General features: G+C 30.8%; 1 protein-coding gene across 1 annotated transcript in view; it reads left to right on the top strand.

The window, feature by feature from the left end:
- Positions 1–18,845, top strand: part of LOC115876632 (synaptotagmin-7) — a 656,049-nt gene that overhangs the window by 134,768 nt on the left and 502,436 nt on the right. The gene's annotated exons all lie outside the window — the stretch shown is intronic.

Raw genomic sequence — 18,845 nt, forward strand, 5'->3', positions numbered from 1 at the left:
AAATATTACAAATTCAATTTACAAATATTACAAAGACAATAGGTTGATCTTTGAAACATTCTTTCAACTGGTTATATAACACAGCTGAATTATATGAGAAAATGAATGGCTTTGACGAAGAAAGCAATTTTTGTAGAAAAACCAAGTAATGGTATTTAACCAAATTCGGTACCCTGAGCCATTTGAGCACTACATATTTTTCTGAGACATGGTCGAATTTTCGGAGATTATAAATAAATCTCACGCAGCTATTTTGCATAATCTGAACTCTGTTCTTTGATTTTTGATCCAAACAGTAATAATATAAAATGTCGCAATAATTTAGATTCGAAATAATTAAGGTATCGCATAGTTTTTTCCGAAGTTTAAAATTTATTAAATATCTATTTGCATATAATATGCTTAGTTTGGCATAACACTTTTTCATTAACATACTGATGTGGCCATAAAATCGCAATTTCTCATCAATTGTAACATCCAAAACCTTCACCGTATCACAGAATTGCAATGTACTTGTCCCAACGTTTACTTTAATGCGGGATTTAAGAGATTCCTTTTTGTCTTCTGAACAGAATAGTATGATACTTGACTTTGAATTATTAATCGACAGATTATGGTTGGATGAGTATTCGCAAAGTTTCTTAATATCACTGTTTATGTAATCAATACTGTCTTTGATGTTATCAATATCAATATAGTGAAGTAGCTGAGTGTCATCAGCAATGGTTTGTATTTCTGAGAATTAGATACTTGACGGCAAATCCGCGGTATAAATTAGAAATATCAATGGTCCAAGGACAGACCCTTGTGAAACACCCGATTTAATTAATTGAGCGGATGATTTTATTTTATTTATATATACAAGTTGGCTTCTGTCACTCAAATAGTCAGAAAAAAATCTAACGGATATTTCATCGAAACCAAAGTTTTTTAACTCAGCGCACATCAGGTTATAATTGATTTTGTCGATTACTTTTGTATAATCTATGGTGGTTAGCGTCACCGCCATCTTTTTGTCTGTTGCTCTAAGTATATTATCGACTAAATTTAGAAGAGAAGAAGTTGTACTGAAGGACTTTCGAAAACCGGATTGAGTTTATTAATTATACTACACTATTATAGTGCTACTATAAAGACCGGACCACCGTAGTAGTAACATAGGCAGAACCGGACGAATTAGCGTATACCCGTCCGCCGCGCCGCGCCGCCGCCGCACCGGATAAAAAACAGGCGAAAAATGCGATAAAATAAAAATATGTAGATATGTGATAAGAATGTTTCAGAATTTGTATTTATTCGTGTTTTAATAGCCAAAACGAATACATAGATTCTCGCGACAGTTCTCGTATAAAATTTAATTTTTAAGTAAAATAATGGATGTTTACGAAGTTCGTGAGAAAATTCAAATTGTAAAATGGTATTTCCAAAATAGATCTTATCGGGATATACAAACAATTTTTCCACAAACTTTTGTAGACAGGCCAATTCCATCTTTACCTACTGTATCAAGATTTATTAATAATTTTGAAACACATGGGTGCAAAAACACAAAAAGCATGATGTGTTGATTAATGAAGAACATGAGTGTGTTGAACAGATGTGTTGATTAATGAACAACAAGAGCAAGTGTTCATTTGTGCTACCGCGGATCAAAATCCCACGTTTTCAAGTAATCAAATTACTGAGGTGGTTGTCCTGCCCACAATGCCCGTATTGTTCACGAATATTTGAACAATACTTTTTCCAACCATTTAATTAGTGGACATGGAACTATTTTGTGGCCCGCTAGATCACCAGATCATTCTCCCAATGACTAATTTTTGTGGGGTTATGTAAAATCCAAAGTGTATGGTCATAATAGGGCTAATAATCTGAATGAACTTCAAGTAAAAATACGAGAGGCTTTCCAAACTATTAGCCCTAATATGTTAGCCAATGTCAGACGGGGATTTTACGACCGCCTAGGCTTCTGTCTAGCACAAGAAGATGGTCTTTTTGAACACTTGTTATGACTTTTTTTTATTTAGAGTAATATTTTTAATAATAGAGTTTTTTTTGGGTTTAGAGAATTTATTTATTTATAGTTTTGGCTTGTAAACACACTCAAATAATAAATATTTAAGTATTTTCATTTTAAATGTTACCTTAAGTGAAGGTAAACACTTAAAATGAAAATAATAAATACTCGGCCCTCCTCGAGTCGTATTCCTAGTCTGTCATGACCGACCCGTCCAAGCACAACTGCAACTGCGTACTGCCTGACCAGCCGACTAGCCGGCAGTGAATCTCGAGTACGAACGCAAAACGGGTAAACGTAAATTCGTCCGGCAACTTACTATGTTACTAGTAGCCTGGTCTTCTCTGTATAAGACTACTAAAGAGATGCTTGGTGCATTCTCCGCCGGTGCTGCCACCATCGAAGAATATCGTAAACAACTAGTATATACAAATACACGGGCGTTTAAATAGCGAATGTACGAAAAATTTATTATATATTAACTATTCTAAAAATGTTATGAAGTATAATTTGTGAAAATTCTAAAAATAACAATAAAAAAGTAAATATTTAGATATCTTCAGAAGGTCTAACTTGTATTATAATTTATTATTCCAGCTAAAAAAACTAACCGTTTTTGCTAGTGGGGTCACATTTGGGGCTATTTTGGCTATAACGAAATTTTCTAAAGATACATAATTATAATTTTAGAAGATGTTCATAAAACATTTTTTAATTACTAGTCGATTAAAAAAATATACCAGTAATATCTCAAATTATATTTTATATTCTCATACTATTTAATTCATTTAATTTTGTGATTATGTAACGAGCACTTTCATTACTCACTTGTTTCGTCACACAACTTAAATCCGTTTTTGCTTTTGATCAAATCGGTGCCAGAAACTATGAAGCTATAAAATGTTAGTTCGGGAGAGTTGAATATCCGGCAAAGGTTTAACTATTTAATGTTATTGCACCCAAAAATGCCATAATTACGTTCTCCTTTACGCGTTAATACTTTTTTGGTAATTTTATTAACATTTGAAATTGTCACAACACAACACGACGCCTAGTTCGAATTCTTTTTCATTTATTTTTTACTACCCGAAATAGCGTTACATCACACAAACCTCTTATCTCAGTATTTTATAGTCTCAATAACTCCATGAGCAAAAAACTAAAATACTTTTTACGATTTCAATATTATTTTAATGCGATCAACATGAACTGTAACCGGGACGGCAGCATAAAATACAAACTGATAATTTCTGATTTCTACCGTTGAAGCGCTGCGGTCGAAATTTGTTGAAATGAACTGAAATGCACCAAGCCTATACTAAATAAAAATTTAAAATTTAAGCAATATAATTTTTCCATTATGTTAATGTAAAATCATTTTAAAATATCAATACAAAATTTTGGTTAACATCAATTAAGGAAAATTTATTATAACTGTGAAATTAAAATGAGGCAGTTTTACATCTAAACATTACAGTTATTTATAACGGCTATTTTAATTAAATTTTTGAAATGCTTATCAGTTTAATTTACTAACGAAATGTTTAAATTTTCCCACAAAATGAACTATACGAAATTGCGCCCGAATATTCGAAACAACTTCTTTTAATTGCTAGTAATTTATTTTTAAAATTTGCAAATTCGAGCACTAAAATATTATCATTTTTTACCTCTTACTATAAATAAAATATATTTTATAAGTTTTTTAATATACGAAATGAAACTGCATATTAGTAATAAAAAATTATTAAAGGGAAACAATATTCGAACTCAGCATCTACTTTAATTTTATTCTAATTAACTTAAATATCCCTTTAAAAATTTAAATAGTGCTATAGAAAATACTTTTAAAACCATTCTGGAAATAAAGTTCAAAAGGTTTATTATGAAGTAAACTTTTAATTATTTATCTACAGTTAAAATTCTACACTCTATTATTATTCTCTCAGCATCGACTTAATGAACTTAATCACATACCCTATAAGTCCGTTCTAGGGAAATTCATCAAAGTGGGTCAAAATACATAAAATTTAAATATTCTTTCCATTTATATTTTCCGCTAAACGAATACTAATATATTGGAAAATTGATAAATTTTATATAGCCAAGAAGGACCATTAGTCTTTTTGGGCAGAAATATATTAATCACTGATATTTTCCAGTAGAACACAGACAAATTTTATCGCTATAATTAAACAGCAGAATTATATTAAATTAATTTCAAATGAAATAGTTTTAATGAAATTTAGTTTATATTGTCTGTTGTTAAATTTGAAATTGATAATAAAATAAAACAAAAAGATATATTTTCTACAAACGTCAGTAAAAATGTAATTTTTAACGCATGCTGTCGGTGCCTAAAATGTGACATTATGTCATTGATTGTAAAAGTAATTTACTTTTAGCACTGGTGCTAAAAGTAAGTCACGTGATTTATTTTTAACACTGAAGCGATAAGGATTACCCACAACCATAAACTTCATAATTAATTTGATTTCAGAATGACATTTTATGAATTATTCATTAACGTAAAAAGTAATAATACCTTGATATATACGAGCATAAACTTGTTTGTAGAAAAAATAGTGTGTGATATGTGTGCTAAAAGTGATTTTATTTTGTTCGAAGGGATGGGACACTCCACCTTCGGCGTCGTGTCCCAAGCTTCCCTTCTCACAAAATAAAATACCACTTAGCACTTATATCAGAAATAACTATTTCTTTACTTTATTTTATTATCGAAGCTGCATTTATAAATGCTGGATAAGATTAATTTATATTTTATTTGTTATTTTATTTATTGTTATTAAGTTTGCATATTTTATAAAAAAAAATAAGTACTTCAAATTCGACTTTCACCATCTCGAAAACCATAGGGAATACGAGTATGGATGCCTAAATTAGGATAATGTGTGATGAATGAACACAAATTAATTTAGCAAAAACTAATGTAATGTACAATGGACTCAAGGATACTATAGAGATAAGGATAGTTCGATTCCTATCTTCCTATACTGTCAGTTTTTTCACGTCATCTAGGGACCGAGTTGAAGTTTGCGCTTAAGGTTTTAGACAGTGACAGATATTTTTGCGTTTAACGGGTGAGCGCACAGTGCGGCGGAAGATAAATCTAGCGAGACAAAACCGTTTGGTTAGACATAAGCCAAAAAATTTGTACTGATAAGAATAAATAGTAGACATTCCAATTGATATAAAAATGCATGAATTATTTTTTGGTCGTATATATTCTTTGTATTTCGATACATTTTTATCAACCAAATTTGGTCGTTTTCTGCTCAGCAAGGCAGAGGTCATACGAAAACAAAATATTTACAAGTTTTTATAAATTTTATTCCAAAGCCAAATTATGTTGAACATTGTCAAAGGTATGTACCATTGCTATAAAAAAAAGTAGTACAACAAAATATAATTTAATCTACTGGTCTATAATAAAATTAAAAAAAAACTTGAAAAATTGCCAATTTTTAAAAGGTAGGTAAATTTTTTATACTTTTATTTCGCCACGTATACCTACCAATTATTACCAAATTCATGATAACGCCTAAAAAGTTAAGTGGCATAATTGTATTGTTGACGATATCCACTTCTTGATATCCTTATAGACTAGGAGTTCTATCTGGGACTACTAATTCTTGTACTACTTTTTTTGATCGCAATGGTACTTTTCTACTGTACGTATATTATTTGTTAAAATCGTTCGTGCCTTTGTTCTGCAGATATCAAGCTTTCACTTTCTTCAAATACGGATATATTGAATGATGTAAACCTTTGGAGTTACCAATAGTTACCAACACAGGTAGTTACAGTCAAAGGGAGTTCAAGCTTAACGGGTAAATGCCCAAAAGAGCATTCAAAAGAAGAATTGGGTTTTTCAAATACTATGAGCTTTAGGGCCAGTGGGAGTAAGGATGCTGCTGTAATTGTTGAAACTTTAACTCCGTGGAAAGGCACTGAGTTTAAAAAATTAATAGCTGCCCATATTTTCGCTTCCACTTTCTTCAGATATACACAACGCCGAAAAAAAATCTGGTTTTCTCGAATATCTCCGAAAAACTCGCATCTTGTATAGATTTCGAGATCGCAATACTAGAGGTGAAATTTGAAATACCCTGTGTAAGTAAACGTTTATTGGTTCGGAAATAAAGCAGATAGAACAGAGCTATTTCCGTAGTTATAAGCGATATTAACTACAACTATTTAATATTATGCTAGCTAAAATGCCATTGCGTGCCATACGAGCTCATATGTTTCTAAAATTTAATATTTCAAACTTTCTAATCTAAATTTATGCAGGAATTACTACAGGATGGAAATATCTGCAATACATTTTTAAAATAACCACTAGTTGTAGAGTGTATACAGGGTGGTCCGAACTGTATTCCGGAAACTTTGGCAGCATATTCTGCAGATAGAAATGAGTAAAAAAGTTCATATAAATGTATGTCTTAAAATGGTTAGTTTCGAAGATACAGGGTGTAGAAGTTTCATTTTTATTTCGATTTTTCCCAAATAATTTCTGAAGTAACTTCAATATTTGGATGAAAATTGGTATCTGGAAGTTTTTTGACATGAGAAATTTGATTTTGATGTCAATATGACTCCTACTTGTAGCGGGCGCCACCTAAATATTTTTTAATTGGTTTGAAGAATAGTAACTTTTTGTCCGTACCTGTATAAAACTATTGAGTCAAAAAATATACATTTACGACGTTTTTTACATAAAAAAGGTCTCTTGGTAAAAATCGCTACGAGTGTACTCGAAATATTTGGAATCGAAATTATCAATACCTGTCGTCATTGGCATAAATTAAACATGTCGACTAAATAGTTGTTAGACTGAAATCATAAATTTGAAATATTTTTGTGCCAAAAGTTGAACAGAAACTGTTTTATCATCATTTTTTCGAAGAAAAATTTATAATTAATTAAAAAAAATAAAATGTTCCCAAATTTATAATTTGAATCAAATAACTATCTACTCTAACATGTTTATTTTTTGTCAGTATTGACATGACACGACTATTTTCATTCTAAATATCTTGAGAACGGTTGCTCGTAACGATTTTTACCAAGAGGCATTTTTGACGTAGAAAATAACGGAAATGTATATTCTTTCACCTAGTAGTTTTATACAGGTACGGACAAAAAGTTATTACTCATCAAAACTGTTGAAATACATGTAGGTGGCGCCCCCTACAAGTAGGAGTTATATTGACATCAAAATCAAATTTCTTATGTCAAAAAACACCCAGACACCAATTTTCATCTAAATATTGACGTTACTTCAGAAATTATTTGGAAAAAATCGAAATAAAAATGAGACTTCTACACCCTGTATCTACATAACTAAGCGTTTTAGGACATACATTTATACGAACTTTTTTACTTATTTTTATCTACAGAATATGCTGCCGAAGTTTCCGGAATACAGTTCGGACCACCCTGTATAATAAATTTTCTGCCTAATTACAGAAGTAATTACACAATAGGAACGAAAAAAAAACGACGTCAGCGATGGCTATGAAATAAAGATCGCTGTCATTTTATATGTAAAATTATGGAGGAATGGCATCGATATTAATTTCCAAGCGGACACCATTTTTTCGATCAAGAGTAGTGATTTTTATGTTGACTACGTTTTTCTACATATAGCACACAGCACACACATAAGAAAATACAATATACCTAATAATAGTATCTTACCTTTATAGATTTTTAATTACTACTTCGTCTTTAAATTATGAAGAGTAATACATTTTATATTTTTAAATAAATTTATAAATACGACAATTGCTCTGGGCTTGTTTGTTATAGCTAGACACTTTGACAATGTATGCTATCCGCGTGACAAAACCCAAGGGATAAAGACATCACTTTGCTACTTGGGGATCATTAAAATCGTCTTCAATAAATCTAGAATAATATCCAGGGGGCCAATTCCGTGTTTGGAATAAATTTTGTTTGTAGTATATTATATTGGAATAATTTGCCAATAGTGTTTTAATATATATTCTATGATCATGTATAAGATTCTAATTATTAAAATGTCTGCAATGTTGGCATCTTCTGAAGTAATAAGAACATTCTTGATCCGTCCGTATAATATAAAATATAATTTAACTTGCAAATTTATTAATGTTTTCCATAGCCTTTTATTTAGTTATCTTAAAAAAAAATGCAAAATGTATTCTCGATATAATATATCGTTTTAACTTGTTTATATTTTCTGTAAGGCATACATTCATATCACGATAATACATTTTGCATTTTTTTAAAGATAAAATAATAATTAATTAATTATGTGACCATTATAATAATGGAATTAATTGTTGAATGAATATAATATAAAAGAGGAATGGTGAAATTTACAAATATAAATTAAAACCATGAGAACTGAAAAGGTATAAACTGAAATTGATATGATACAAAACCCTTACTCATTACCAATTAACGATAATTAAAATTGGATATGTAACAAATTGGATGGCATCAATAGATTATATATATATATATTTATTATTTAGATTATATATAATTTAGAGGCTATCCACTTTTTATTATAATTTCGCATTGTTAAAATCTACCTTAGCACCTCTATTTTTTAAAATCATTAAATGTAAAGAGATATCTTTATCAGTTCTATGTTGAAAATAAATCTTTTGATGGAAATTTCATTTAATCAGTAAAACTAAGTAAATTGCTGCATTACAATTTCAAATTTCACCAGGATGCAACACTTAGTTATAATTTAACGTTTACCTACTTTAACATGTAATTTCGTTAATATGAGTTGCTTTTAAGTTATCTATTTTCAACGACATCTTTAAACTTTAAGGTCCTAGAGCTAGCAATGTCGGTTTATTGGATGTTTTATTATCGCCCATTCGCGATATTTCTCTTTCCTCATTAGGTCGACATTTATTTCACAGCCAACCATATTTTTCAATTTTATTGTAAATGACTTTATGAAAGATTTTTATTAACCACACTACCCTGACACACTCATCATTTCAAATATTGTTAAAGAGCATTACATGTCTTCAGAAAAGGCCTATGGGTATTTCGACAGTAATAAGTTTTTAATAAGTTTTTTTAATAATACTTTTTTAATTTTTTTTTTGTTTCCGATGAGTGGAAGAGATATTCTTCCCGAAGCGTCTTCCCATTAAGCATTTTTTTTTGTCCATTAGGCTAAACCAAACCGAATTATAACGAGAAAACTTTCCTAGACTGGGTTCTTTCGAACTGGATGGAAAGTGTCCACCAGCAGTTTACCATAAGCTGAAGAAGTATGATTCTTCGGTTGAGGGGTATAAATTCATTATCAAATAACATTATTATCATCAAAAATATATACTAAAACCCAATTATAACGAGAAGGCGTTCCTGGACTGGGTCCTTTCGAACTGGATGGAATGTGTCCATTAGCAGTTTACCATAAGCTGAAGAAGTATGATTCTTCGGTTGTGGGGTATAAATTCATTATCAAAAAACATTATTATCATCAAAAATATATACTAAAACCCAATTATAACGAGAAGGCCTCTCCTGGGCTGGGTCCTTTCGAACTGGATGGAATGTGTCCATCAGCAGTTTACCATAAGCTGAAGAAGTATGATTCTTCGGTTGTAGGGTCTAAATTCATTATTAAATAATAAAATTATCATCAAATGAATATATTAAAACCGAATTATAACGAGAAAACCTTCCTGGACTGGGTCCTTTCGAACTGGATGGAATGTGTCTCGGAATGTGTCCATCAGCAGTTTACCATAAGCTGAAGAAGTATGATTCTTTGGTTGTGGGGTATAAATTCATTATTAAATGACATTATTATCCTCAAAAGAATATATAAGAACCGAATTATAACGAGAAAACTTTCCTGGAATGGGTCCTTTCGAACTGGATGGAATGTGTCCATCAGCAGTTTACCATAAGCTGAAGAAGTATAATTCTTTGGTTGTAGGGTATACATTCAGTATTAAATAACATTATAATCATCAAAAGAATATATGAAAACCGAATTATAACGAGAAAACTTTCCTGGACTGGTCCTTTCGAACTGGACGGAATGTGTCCATCAGCAGTTTACCATAGGCTGAAGAAGTATGATTCTTCGGTTGTGGGGTATAAATTCATTACTAAATAACATTATTATATTCAAAAGAATATATTGAAACCGAATTATAACGAGAAAACTTTCCTGGACTGGGTCCTTTCGAACTGGATGGAATGTGTCCATCAGCAGTTTACCATAAGCTGAAGAAATATGATTCTTCGGTTGTGAGGTATAAATTCGTTATTAAATAACATTATTATCATCAAAAGAATATATTAAAACCGAATTATAACGAGAAAACTTTCCTGGACTGGGTCCTTTCGAACTGGATGGAATGTGTCCATCAGCAGTTTACCATAAGCTGAAGAAGTATGATTCTTCGGTTGTGGGGTATATGAAAAACGAAATTCTAGACGACAGAACAACATTAACGCCACTTCAAAAAAGGATAATACAAATTTTGCATAAAATCATCTGGGGAGATAATACTTGATCTTTTCAAAATGTATATGGGGTTTCCTATGTCCCGAGTTCCGATGTACCACACGGAATACATTTCCAGATTTTCCTAGACCACTCTCAGATGTTATTTAAGATTCACTTACATTAAAATAACATTTTCTTAAAATGGGTTGCTTTTAAGTTATCCATTCTCAACAGCCATAAACTTTTAGTTTTATTCGTGAGCAAGTAACGTCGGTTTATTCGATGTTTTATCCTTGCCATTCGTGTTATTTCTCTTTTCTCATCAGCAGTCGTTTTGGGCTGTTTAACAGCCACAATATTTCTCTGCTTTATTCCAGGCAGCTTTATGGAAGGAGGTTCCAGAGTGAAAATAAATCAAACACTGAAAAAACGGCTATTTGTTTTTACATTCGCTCAGGATAACGTGATCGTTTTGTCATATTATCAGATTTTATCGTTCTTTGGCATTTAAAGCTAGAGTATAATGTGTTCCTCAATTCCTTTGTGTCAGGTATCATTTTTACAAAGTGGATCATTGCTTTCCAAATATTTTTGGACACAACTCGACTGAAAAAAAAATGTAATAGAGATCAGTATTATCAGTATTATGTTACAAACCACTCAGTTTAAAACAAGTTAAACCTTGAAAGAGACCAGAATTGAATATTTTCAAATGTAGGATCACGGGGGGGGGGGGGTCCACGGAAAAAAAGCCTGTAAGTCAGTTTTTTTTGCTATATTTAAGTATTCGGTGTTTGGTTCAGAATGAGTGTAAGTATCTTCAGAAACCGCTAAACTGGGAATAAGTCAGAAGATATACTGGGTGCGCCTCAAAAGTCATAACCCCTATATCTCTTTTACTTTTTCACATAAAAAAACAGATTTAGTATGCTAGTATATATGACATAAATTAGGATTGATTGACGTATTCAATTGTTTTTGTTTACTTCCTGTTTCACCGAATATGATTTCAGCTTTTGATTTTTAAATGGCACCCCCGGTATTATTTTACTTTATTCGATAGAAAATGACACTCTGAATAAAATCACATATCAGTATGTCAACTCATATATGGTTTATTTGAAATTTTAACATGCGGTTAATAACGATAATTTGACTCCAAATAACAAGTGTGTGGTACTGTGGTACCAAATTATTCGTAAAAAAATTATTTTCCCAAATATGCTAATGAGCCACCCTCGTTCCATTTGAAGAAATTGAGACATGATTCAAAATACGATTTGGGCATCTTTTAACCAGCCAGGACAAGACACAAAAAACGTTAGACGATCAAATCTCTTTTTCTAAGGCTCATTGAATAAAAATTAGTGTTTTTAAATTAGTTATTTCAAATGTCAAAAGTTGACATAATATGATATGTCATTCTATTCAGAGTCTCATTTTCTATCGAATAAAGTAAAAAATACCGAGGGTGTCAGTGAAAACCGTGTTGCGTCCCAATGTCATTTTGGGATCCTATGTCATTCTATTCAGACCCTCATTTTTTGTCGAATATAGTAAAAAAATACCGAGGAAGTCATTGCAAAATCAAAAGTTGTAGTCTTTTCCGGTGAAACATGAAGTGACCAAAGACAATAATTGAATACGTCAATCAATCCTAATTTATGTCATATACTAGCGTACAAATTTCGTTTTTTATCTGAAAGAATAAAAAAGTTATAAATGTTGCACCCGGTATAGGGTTAAAGCTATACAATAAAGAAAAAATTGGTTAAGTGCGAGTCGGACTCGCGCACGAAGAGTTCCGTACCATTCATTATCTATACAACATTAGACACTATATTATTATAAACTTTTTTTTCGATTTAGCTGAAATTTTGAATGCTCGTATAAGTAATTTAAAAAGAATGAAGAAACACATTACTAAAAATTGTATTAATCAACAATAAATATGTAAAAAGTAAAAATAAATATGTAAAAATATGTAAAAATTAAAAAAAAACGATGATAGTGAAAGTACATTTTTATTTATAAACATTTATTTAATTCTGTTTTTAGTGTTTGTTCTTATAGCGGCAACATAGATACATTATCTGTAAAAATGTCAACTGTCTAGCTATAACGGTTCATAAGATAGACTTTTGTGACAGACGGACGGACGGACGGACGGACAGCGAAGTCTTAGTAACCTAAAGTAGAACCCTAAAAAATCAGGCAAAAAAATTAAATTGCAAAATTAAATTTAGACTTTTTTATAACAAATTTCCTCAGATTTTATTTTTTAGATATTATATGTAAGTAGCAATAAACACATTTAATATTTTAATTTCTGTGTTGAAAATAAACCTTTATAGCGGAAAATATAATTCATTAAAACTAAATAAATGGCAGCATTACGTTTTCAAATATGGCCAGGATACAACACTTATATATCGTTTAACGTTCACCAACTTTACCATGGAATTTCCTTAATATGAGTGGCTTTTAAGTTATCTATTTCCGACGGCATCTGTAAATTTTAAGTTCCAAGAGCTAACAGTGTCGGTTTATTCGATGTTTTAGCATTGTCATTCGCAATATTTCTCTTTTCTCATTAGGTCGACGTTTATTGCTATTTCACGGCTATTTTTCAGCTTTATTGTAAATGACTCTATGCAAGTTTGTACAATTACACTGACACAAACACTGTTTTATTTTATGGATTCAATTCATAGATTTATTTGTATTTAAAGAAACTGAATTATTATATTTGAATTCGCAACTAACAAAAAAAGGAGAAAAAAAACATTAAAAATCCATTTAGACAATCAAGCTAGATAAAAAGGCTGTATTTTATTTCCAGATTTTACTAGACTACTCTTAGATATTATTTAACATTGAGTTACATTAAAATAAACGTTTCATTATAAATATGCGTTTCTTTTAAGTTGTCCATTTTCAACAGCTATAAACTTTATTTTGAGGTTTATTTTGTTATTAAAATCGAAATAATATTTGTCTTCTTGTATATCTCTAATTAATATTTCGACACAGAGCATGTATAGTGTATAGGGTGAGTCTTAAATAAGTACAAATATTTGCTAGACTGGTTGCGATAAAAAAAACGTAATAGTTTTCCCTTACCATTTTACAAATAATTTAGTATTATATTGTGCTGGATATTTTCTTTGTTCTCGTTGTTCTAATTTTGATATATTAATTGAACAAAGCATACTGTTTTTAACTAGAAACTAAAAAAAATAGTGTATGCACTATGTGCTCATATTTGAATTGAAACTTCTTACTAACAGCTTCCTATTCAGAGTGTCATTTTTATCAAATAAAGTAAAACAATACCGTTGGTGCCATTTAAGAATCAAAAATTGTTCCTGGTCATTTCCGGTGAAACAGTGACACAAAAAAAATTCCCCAATCAATCCTAATTTATTTCATCTATTAACATACCAAATCTCGTTTTTTTTTATCTGATAAAATAAAAAAAGGTAAAGGGGTGAGCCACTTTTGAGACGCACCCGGTATATGAGGTTTTAAGTTTTAATGTTGCCGTTTGACGTTGTTTTCTCTTTCCGAATTCTACCACTATTTAAGCCTGTGTTATGGCCTTCATTCCTTTTGGTCTTTTTTTTGTGGGAGCTTTATGGGAGGGTGTATTAGAGAGTAGAGGGAAAAAATCTAATCCTAAAAAAAACATGACTTATGTGTTCATTTAGGATAACGTGCTGGTTTTCTTTACGGTCCGATTTTATCTCATAAAGCTAAAAAGGTTTCTTTAATATTTTTATTTTATAAAAAAATGCGATTATTAAAATAGGAAAATCGTTATGGAAGTAAAATGTTTCGTCCGTAAGAATATTAGTTATTCCATATTGTAATTCTTTAATCCATATGAATTTTTAAATATTTTTAGTGTAACAAAACTGCTGAAACCTCTACTTCATATATTTAATATTTTATTTTAATATTAATTATTTATTTATTATTTTAATATTATTTATTATTTTAATATTAATATAGAGTTGTGGCCATTTTTTATAATTAGCTCACCTTTGGTGTAACACCTAATGCTTTGGTGTATTATCGTGAGCAAATATTATAATATATTCTGTTACCTGTTATAATATCGAATTTGCTATCTTGTCGTCTGAATAATAAAACTGTCGAATAGAATATAAAAAATTTCATCTTTTAATGATCAATAATATTGTTTTTCTTAAGGCAGCAGAGATAGTCAAAGTAATGTACACTACAGAAAATATCGCAAGAGAGTGGAGTTAATACCTTACTTACTTACTTACTTACTTATTGACTGCCATTACTTGCTGACGAGTATTTGACACGCATCAGAAGATGGTTACGCAAGGCGTTTTCTTTCATGAGCTTTTCTGCGGCGGCAAAGCCCGATACTCGCTGTCTCTCTTTCGCACTCCGGACATTTAAAAATCTCATTATTTTGTTGCCCCTTTACTTTTCGGCTTTCGTTGCTAACTGAATTTACAATTTTTATTTTTCTCCATTGCATTGCGTTCTATTGTGCGTTGCTTCTTCCTACTGATTATGCATGCTTATCCCCTTTATGTTTTCATGGGTTAATACCATAGTCTATTTATTAGACAGCCTAGAGATGGGAATTCTAGTGTCTTGGTAGGAACTAGTTCCCTAATTCTAGTTCCTCCAGAGAAATAGTTCCTTGAACGTTGACATTTCGCCGAAACGCCGCATTAACGAATCGCATCAATGAATAGTGAGATTGGGGACGTAGGCTACGCTCTATAGAAGCTCCGTTTATAGGAACTATCGATACTGTGAAACTAAGTGTTATGACTCTCTGTGATGTGTACGAAAACAGGCGTAATAAGGAACGCATCAGTGACGGATCCACTGGGGGCTTCAAGCACCCCCTATTATGTTCAGCCGTGTAATACGTTGTTATTAATTTATTTTGTCAGAAACGACTCCAGAGTTTCTACTTGGAGAAACAGTGTGTCTTTCTCAAAGTGTCTCAAAGTATCTTCCTTTGTCTCTAGCTCCCCCCTTTCCCGAATCCTAGATCCGCCGCTGGAAAGCATGGTACATTGCAGGTGAAGTCGGCTGGCTGTGCTAATACCGTATGATTCAATAAAAACGGCGTCAGCGTTGGCTATGAAATGAAACTCGCTGTCATTTTATAGGTAAATTTATATGGGAAATGTCACCGATCGTCATTTCACAGCCAACTGGACGCTAATAACTTGGAATATAATCACTAAGCACGTTATATAAACAGAAAATCCATTGAAAGTTACGTGCATACATGTATTACATCCATAGTTACGTTCCATATTTTTTAGTCATTATTCTGTTTCTTTTTTTTTGTACAAGAACCTTTTACTCGTTATTCTTTTTATTATTTTTGTAGGAAGCTTCCGGAAGAGCGTGCGACAGGAAAAATAATCTAATATATCTCAAAGTCGAGCAACGTTTCTTTTTTATTGATGTTGGACTGTCGATGTGTGTGTGTGTGTTATTCCTATTTTTTTCTCTCTATTAATTGGATTATCATTTGAATCTGGAATATTGATATTATGTGTTTTGCGTACGAGGTAAAATAAATGTTAACGTTGAAAAGCAAAATTTTTTGTATGTATACTCATATGTATATATACTTATATGTATATTCTCGTATTTCTAATATACAGGGTCCGGCAATAGTATGTCGGGCATCTGTAGCTCCTATAAAAAAGGTTATAAATAGGAAAAAAGGTTATAAATAGGAATTTTGTTTAATGACAAATCTTGGCTCTCTTTTTGATTACTTTGCACAATCCTAAGATATATTATTAAATATACAGGTTGTTAATTTGTTTATTACTCGCGGTAAGAGCTTTATGGTTGAAATATGGCAACCTCGGCCCGCTCATCGAGAGACGACGCGACGGAACGAGTCGGCAGCTTAGCTTAGTACTACCCTTGTTTATATATTAATAGTTAGTCAATGTGCCTGTATAAGTCGATGCTGCCAACTGGTGGCAGAAATTAAAACGTAAAAAGGGGCGGACACTATTGAATTTGGCAAAGAAGTAGGGACTAGGAATTCTTCGAATTTAATTCTCGGTAAAGAATAAAATATCTTATCTGCTTTGAACCGAATTTTTACCTCAAAGCGTTATTTACATTTTTTATTTTTGGATATGGATTTATATTTATTTTGATTTTCATGGCCCCTTGTTAAATACTAAATTATTATATTAGGTATATATGTATATATTTTATTTCTAGATGGATAATTAAAAAATATATGAAACTATACCTACCTACCTCTGTAACTTTGTAAAAAAGTATGACGGATTTAACATAATGTTTTTTTAAATGTAACATCCTATTTTATTTTAGATCCTGCGTAAAATTATTACTTTTTTATGTATAATCCTTGTATAATGGTGTAACCTAAAACTAGTTTTCTAATATTTCAATTTGTTGATGAAGAAAAAATATTAGATACTATGTAGATATTTAAGGCAGATGCTACAGGGTGTTCAACATATATTAATGGTTAATTCTACGTATTTAAAATTAAAAAAATATCTGCAGACTCTTTCAATGACACAGCCTATACTGAGTGTTTTTTTTTAAAGTGGTTCACCTCTATAACTTTTTTATTTTTTCAGATTCCGAGAAAAAAACTAAATTGGGAATGTTAGTAGGTATATGACATAAATCGAGATTGATTCGTATTCAGTTAGTTTCGGTCACTTCCTGTTTCACCGGAAATGTATACATTTGATTTTTAAATGGTACCCTCGGTATTTTTTATACCGTAAGATCGAATAAAAACGGCGTCAGCGATGGCTATGAAATGAACATCGATGACATTTCTCATATAAATTTACATATAAAATGACAGCGCTTTTCATTTCATAGCCATTGCTGACGCCGTTTTTATTCGATCATACGGTACTTTATTTGATAGAAAATGACATTCTGAATAGAATGACAACTTTTGACATCAACAATCATATGTCAACTTTTGACATTTTCAATTAAATCAAAAATAGCATTTTAAAATTCAATCTAGTGTCATGGCTGTGTTAAAACCATTATTTTTTAATCAAGGATTAATCAAGGAGCTTTGGAAAAATTGATTTGGTCGTCTAATATTTTTTGTGTCTTTTCCTGGTCAGTTGAAATATGCCCATTTCGTATTTTAATCATAACTCAATTTTTTTTAATGAAACGAGAGTGGCTCATTAGCATATTTGGAAAAGCATTTTTTGATACCTAATAAATTTTGGTACCTAATTTTGGTAAATAATTTGGTACCACACACTCCGTATGTCGAGTCAAACTGTCGTTATCTTTACGACCGGTTACATGTTGTTTATTATCATGGCACTCTACTAGATTGAACTTTAAAATACTATTTTTTAAGTAAAAGAGTCAAAAGTTGACATTGAATTATTCTATTGAGAATGCCATATTCTGCAAAATAAAGTAAAAAAATACCGACGGTACCATTTAAAAACCAAAAGTTGTAGTCATTTCCGGTGAAACAAGAAATGACCGAAACTAATTGAATACATCAATCAAGCTACTTTTGAAAAACACCCGATATATTATAATTCTTTCTGATAGATTTTACAAAATCCTTCAACTTCTATTAAGAATGTCATATAACTAAATAAATCACTTTACTTAATGTTTAATAATAAATAATTTTTGTTTTGTCATATGGCAACTTGTTATAATGTAAATGAATTAAAAGAAGGATAAAATTCAGAACAGATTGCAAGCTGTTGAGTATAGGTGTACTTAATATACTTTCTTAACAAATGTTGAAAGGTTTTGTAAAATCACTAGAAAAAATAATAATATATATATCGGATCAGCCAAAAAAAATGTTTGAACACAGTGTAGCATCTAACTGCAAGTATTTTTACATATAAATATATTTTTTTTTCATCTCTGTAAAACACTCCTACCAAATTTGTGTAGTCCAACTTCGGAAACAACTGACAGTTAAGTAACATAGGAATAAAATTTTACTTTTTTTTTAAATTGTAAATACTTACTAACGTTATTTATAAAAAAAAGTTATAGAATTTTAGGCAGAATCGAAAATAAAATAAAAATGGAGTTTTGCATTAAAAAACATGTATCCGCCACATTTTTTGAAGCAACCAGTATACTCAAAAATAACATTTGAACTGTGTCTCTAAAGATTCTCTATACCCTTTTTTTTATTTTTTTGGAATTCCCAAAACAAACGAGATAATTAACTTTATTTCTTTCGTGATATCTCATTTTATAATATTTCGGAAGAATTAATCAGGTATCTTATTTTTATAA

This window comes from Sitophilus oryzae, unplaced genomic scaffold (genome assembly GCF_002938485.1).
Source record: "Sitophilus oryzae breed Bouriz unplaced genomic scaffold, Soryzae_2.0 scaffold_1059_pilon_pilon, whole genome shotgun sequence".
In the NCBI taxonomy this organism is placed as follows: domain Eukaryota; kingdom Metazoa; phylum Arthropoda; class Insecta; order Coleoptera; family Curculionidae; genus Sitophilus; species Sitophilus oryzae.